The 6,455-nt window shown below is 32.6% G+C and overlaps 1 long non-coding RNA gene across 2 annotated transcripts; it reads left to right on the top strand.

Annotated features, from left to right (window-relative positions):
• Positions 1 to 72: 72 nt before the first annotated feature.
• Positions 73 to 5,450, top strand: LOC110096849. Of its 2 annotated transcripts, none has more exons than XR_003703282.1 (5): positions 73 to 364; positions 474 to 726; positions 3,675 to 3,729; positions 4,719 to 4,802; positions 4,889 to 5,450. It is a non-coding gene; the product is annotated as an uncharacterized LOC110096849 (long non-coding RNA). The 2 variants fall into 2 exon arrangements; XR_002303138.2 differs by having other exon boundaries at positions 4,716 to 4,802.
• The last annotated feature ends 1,005 nt before the right edge of the window (positions 5,451 to 6,455 follow it).

Raw genomic sequence — 6,455 nt, 5'->3', positions numbered from 1 at the left:
ATTATTATTATTATTATTATTATTATAACAATATACAAATAAACCCCCTTTTTCGCACTCGCTCACATTTTAAGAAGCATGGTATAATCCCGCTTGGGCAAGGATCAGCCTATGCCGCTCGAGAGGCGCCGTAGGCGGGGTCAGTTTTGCCCGTATTGGTCGCTTCGGTCGCAGGGAAGGGAGGCTGGACGAGACCGAGAGGGCGGTGCGGCTCCGAAGGTTCATACATGTGGGTAGCTCGCATATGGAAGACTGGCATGCGGCTTTGTACGTGAGAAAGAATCAGGGGTCGAGGAGGAGGTCGATCCATTTTCTCCTAGGTAAAGTCGGGCAGAAGACCTGAAAATGAGAGCCGACGTGCACGGTAATTTCTTCCGTTTCTTTTATACGATTGAGGCCTCCTTTGTTTTTCCTTATTCATGCCGTTTCCGTTTTACATCCGTGCAAACGGTTACTTTCTCTTGTTTGGTTAGGATTTCTCTGTATTAATGCCGATCTCAAAAGTAAAATAATGCTGCTTACCCTGCACTTCCCCACGTCGCCCTCACGTCCCTCTTCAGCGACTTTTTCTTCCTCCTCGTTTCTTCCTTCGCTATTTTGCAGTGCCCTACCCCATTTCTGCTCTAATACGGACCGAACAGGTTTGTCGACCTAGCTTCCACCTTCAACCCTTCTCCATTGAATCATTTCTGGCCTTCTACAGCTTCGATTCTAGGCAGCAAACAGGTATGTCGACCTACCTTCGATCATCTCTTCTATTCTTTCATCTGTAAATTAAACCTTAAATTAAGAGCTGTTATCAGTTTAATTTTGATGCCAAAATCTGAATTACTTTTCTCAAAAAATCATAGTCTACGTAATACTAGTTTGCTAAGCTTTTAATTATGTAATTAAAAACATTTCACATATAGCCTTTACAACCATAAAATCTCTACCTTCTTAAATACTGTGCAAAAAAAAATTCGTGGACCTTCTCACTACATTCATAGCAACAGATTCCTTTAGTGTTCTCCGGTAATCTTCCAAATACTATGTCAACAGTACACCTTTGTAATCAAATATTTTTTTAATTATTTAATACCTGAGTTATCAGTTTAATTTAATACCAAATTACCATGTCAACACTACATTTATTACCTGAGTTATCAGTTTAATTTTGATGTCAAAACTAAAAATTTATAATTATCTTTCGCAACTACAAAACAGAACTTCCTTCGTTTTAAATATTTAAAAATATTTGGAAATTTTTATAATTTTTATTATATATTTATTATGTATTTTTAATCTCTAAGATGTTGGAATCTGTAGATGGGGAAACAAAGAGAATGTGGTCCACTTGCGACATGAGATATCAATAGCACATTACTCTATTATGACTTATGCATAGAAGAAATTGAATTGGGTAATAGACCTTCCACCCATTTCAGTAAGAAAGGTTGGACAAATCTTATGACAAAATTTAGTTCTCGGACTGGAAGATCGTATGATCGTACACACCTAAAGAATAAGTGGGATCAATTGAAGAAGGATTGGAAGTTGTGGAAAGAGCTGTTGTGTGGGGAGACTGGATTAGGGTGGAATCCAATAAAACGGACTATAGATGCTTCTAATGAATGATGGAATGATAAAATACAGATATTACTAAGTAAAATTTTTAAAATACATTCATATCACAGTATAATATATGTAGGCTTGATAGATAAATGTTTTCACTTATGTAGGTCATACCTGCAACAAGAAAGTTTAGGTTCAACGGAATACCACCAGAACTCGAACAAAAACTTAAAATTATGTTTAGTCGCATTGTCGCAACTGGCAATAAGTATGGATTCCAAACTCTGGTATTTTACCCTCCGAAGTAACTAATGACCATCACAATTCATCTGAGGAAAATGACCTCCAAGATGATGACCCACATACAGAAATAGGTCACAAAGAAGATGCTATATTTCCAATAGCTTCCCAAAGATCTCAAAGTTCAACCACATTCCTAAAAAGGAAGAGAGTTAAATCAGTTAGGTTAGCAGGGAAGCAACTATTTCTAAATCATATTGAAAGTTTAGTTAATGTTGTGCAATCAGTAAGCTCTACTATAGCAACCTCAACGTCGCAACGTAGAACAGTTACAATACTTGATGCAGTCGTAGAGATATCAGCCATACCTGAAATATATGATGATTTGGAATTCTATGCTTTTGCAATTAAGTTCTTAAAAGATAGAAATAGTATAGAGAGTTTTATGGGAATCCCAAGTGAGCGAAAAACTTGGTGGCTTCGACGATGCTTCAACAAAAGTTCAAATTAGACTTCAATAGAAATATCTTTTATTTGGTTATGTATTACCTTTTGTTCTTCTGTTCCGAATCATGTTTTTTTTTTTTTTTTGATGTTGTTGAACTTGTCAAAAACCTACAACATCTATGCAGTGTTGGGAAATTTTATGCATTACTCTTATAGGCATACATAAATTCTGTAACTTAACATGATTTCCTCTGTTTTTTTCATATGAATCTAAGTTCATTAAAAAAAAAATTTCAGACTATACCATGAACAGTATTCAGGCAAAGTAGAATAGCTACTGAAAATATAATCCCAGTGTCTTCGCGGATAATATATAAATATTCTCTTCTCATACATAACTGCCTAAGAGGAAATGTTGGAAACTAAGCTCCGTTCATTTCCTGATGAGATTGGGTACATTTGAAAACTGCAACAGATTTTTCAAATGTAGACCTCACATGCTGGCATAATAAAATCAGATCTTGGAAATATTCTTTCAGCACATCCTTTGCTGAATCACCTGTTTTCAAATTAAATTACAAGAAGAAAATTTTTTATATCAGTTTCATTCATATTAACAATTTTAGCTAAAATAAATGTTAATAAACCAGATTACCTTTTAGTACATCTGTGGTAAAAAATACAAGCAAAATGGTCATTGAATAGATATATATTTTTTATGAAAAACCTCCTAATATTTTCTTTTCAAGGCACCCAAATCTTTTCAAGGAGAACCTCCTCAAAGCATACGGGAAGTTGAAGATTATTTCTGAGTATTTATTGATGTTCCCATGTGGCCATTTCTACTTTATGTTACAACTAAAAGTTAAATAAGAAAGAGGAGTTTTGCAGTTATTATTGCTGAAAAAATCCATTTGGATCAGTTTGATAGTAATTCAACATTGCCTGTATATTTTTCGTGCCATGTTGGGTACATATTCAGTTTAGTCGAGTCGGGTTCATGTTGAAATCTTCCACCTATTTCATAAATATGGGTACATATTCAGTTTAGTCGAGTCGGGTTCACAGATTCATGTTGAAATCTTCCACCTATTTCATAAATATGTAAGTAATAAATCAAAGCTATTGAAAAAAACCATGTACCCAGTGCACTGCAATAGTTGAGAAGCAATCAGCCTTCATTAGATGGATCCTTTTCACTCAGAAGGTAAAATCTTTGATTCCCATTGGAAGTTATCAATGCCATCCAACAAACTGTAGCTAGATTTGAGTGCATTTTAAGTAGAATGGCTACTTAAAATATGATTCCTATAAGAATACGAATTGTTTTCTGATCTCTTCATTGCCAATTTACATTTAATTTACTGCTGCAATTAGTTTCAATCCAGCTCATGAATTCTCATTCAGTTGTATGTGATTCAATGTTTTTGCAGATAACCAGGACTCTATTTGGCGCATAGCAGTACATTTTTTTTGGTCCATCCACTGGTAAGAAAGTTTGTTTGTGATTGTTGCTGAATCAATTTTTTTCTCTACCAGTGGGTCGTTCTGACTTTATTTCTTAACATGACTTTATTGCTGTAATTAGTTTCCAAATTATCTTTAGCTTAGAATTCCTGACTTTAATACAAACTGCAATCATCAGATATCAACTTGGTTTTTTCTCAAATTACAAACAATATAACTATTTACTCAACGTTTTTATTAGTTTTTCCCATAAAGATTGAATCATTGAATTGTTTGTAAATTTTGTTTTTTTGTTTTTAATGTAAACAAAAAATCAATGTCTTTCGAGAATGGAAACTGTTCAAATGATGAGCTAGAAGAAGAAGTTTGGTCAGATCATGAGAACAAGACAATTTTTCAATTTAATAATATCATACTAGGTTCAAACTTTCTAATGTACGATTACTACTCACTGTACTTAAATAAAAAATCATGCATGACGTCTAACCAAACTGGAGGCAAATGGATAAGTGAGTTAATGTTCGGGCATTCAGTTAGATTTTATAATATTTTTAGAATGTTCCAGATCATTTTCAACGACTTGGTATGTTTGCTTGAAGAAAAACACGGCATATATGGATCTCGTAGGACAAACATTAGAGAAGTTCTTGCAATAACTTTATTCATTTTAGGGCAAAATGAATCCATTCAATCAACCTCTTAAAAATTCCAACATTCTACATAAACAATAAGTAGATACTTTTGTGTTGGACTTGAAGCATTATCACGACTGTCATTGGAAATTATTTCACCTAAAAATAAGAAATTTCATAATATTCCAGTGCAGATCCGTAGGGATATAAGATATATGCCATATTTCAGATATTGTATTGGAGCAATTGATGGAACTCATGTTGATGCAAGAATTCCTGTGAAAGATCAAATTCCTTTCATAGGACGGCATCATAAAATTACTCAAAATCTAATTGCTACTTGTGATTTCGACATGTGTTTTACATTTGTTTCAGCAGGATGGAAAGGTTCTGCACATTATGCTCGCATTTTTAAACATGATGTGACAAATCCTAAATTTAATTTTCCAAAACCACCAACAGGTAAGTTTTATGCATTTATAAATAATGTAAGTTTTTTTTTAATGTATAATATTGTATGGATTAACTTATTGTAAATTCATGTATAGGTAAATATTACTTAATTGATGCAGCTTTTCCTCTGAAAAAAGGATATCTGAAGCCTTACCAAGATACACGATATCATTTAGCAGATTTTGTTCGAGAAAGTTAACCAATAAGGGGTTACAGGGAAGTATTCAATAAGAGACATTCCTCATTACGAAGTATCATTGAGCGTGCATTTTGTGTGTGGAAAAAAAAATGGAGAATTCTACATGATATGTCAAATAACGCATTCAAGAAACAATGTCAAATAATTATAGGTACAATGACATTGCATAATTTTATGCGAAGACATAACTCACGGGTCGATCCTGATTTTGATGAGTATGAGAAGGATGAAAACTTTGGTTTTTCTGACTGTAGTCTAGACAGAGTTCCAGAACCAGATGAAGAAAATGTTTGTGTTGACGAACAGGCTGATGGTGAAGGTGTAACTGAGATGAAAGAAGTTAGAGATAATATCACAAAACAATTGTACAACTTTAGTATGTAGTATAGTTATCTTAATAATGATTTTCAAAATTTAATATTATAGAAAAATTGTGTTGTGTTTTCTTTTGTTATTAATGATGAAGTATGTAAGGACTAATATATATATATATATATATATATATATATATTTTCAAGGTGTGTATATGAGATCTATGATGAAAATGTAGAAGTTGAAGGTGATTACCTTGACAAACCTTACGAAGATTTAAGTTGTTTGTTAAATTTGTTAGAATTTGTATTTGTGTGATTGAGAAAAAATTGAGTTTTAAAAAAGTTATGTTTATTAAATGAATTAGTAGATGATGTGTGGTTATATTAAAAAGTTGATTCTTATTTACTCAAACTAGATAGTTTAATGGTATTCGTAATATTATCATATTTATAATAAGTATAATATAAATTATAAATAGTGTATTTAAAGAAAAAAAAATTATTTTAAAATGTTTTGTTAAACACATCCTAAGTAGAGAAATAAAGTAAACATATATATTATAGATGTTTGTGATACAGGAAGTTAAGTAATTACAATTTCCTCCACTGTTGATACTGTTTTCGTAACTAAACGTCTGAAGAAGAAGATGAATCATACCACATTGGAAGAATCATTCGTGTAGTTTCGAAGTGAAATATCGACCTGGAGCCGAAAATTTTCTGTTGGACAGAATTTCAGCAGGTTGAGATCCGGATGTAATTAATTGAAATAAGAGGGTAATTTTGTCTTTTATCATTAGTAGAGACTATAGAGTAGAGCGAAGAATTGCGATTTAGTGAATCAACCAAACAACTTCCCGTTGTTTTAAACTCGGTTTTTTCAATAGCTGCTTTTTACCAACTTAAAGAAAGGCGGGTGGCAAACGAGGCCCTATGTTGTCCATAGCTTTACTAATTTCTGAGAAAGATGGAACATGAAAAATGTATATATTTGATCATGTTATAGATAAAATCACTATCAAATATAAATTTCGTATTCATCATTTGGACGATATGCTAAATTTGAGCTCAGAGAAATTTTTTTTCTTCCAAAATTGATCTAAAAAATGGTTATCACCAAATTAGAATTTGATGAGATGAATGAAAAAT

The sequence above is a fragment of the Dendrobium catenatum genome, unplaced genomic scaffold (assembly GCF_001605985.2).
Source record: "Dendrobium catenatum unplaced genomic scaffold, ASM160598v2 fragScaff_scaffold_1676, whole genome shotgun sequence".
NCBI classification, from domain to species: Eukaryota; Viridiplantae; Streptophyta; class Magnoliopsida; order Asparagales; family Orchidaceae; genus Dendrobium; species Dendrobium catenatum.
This window is presented reverse-complemented; position numbering and strand designations above follow the sequence as displayed.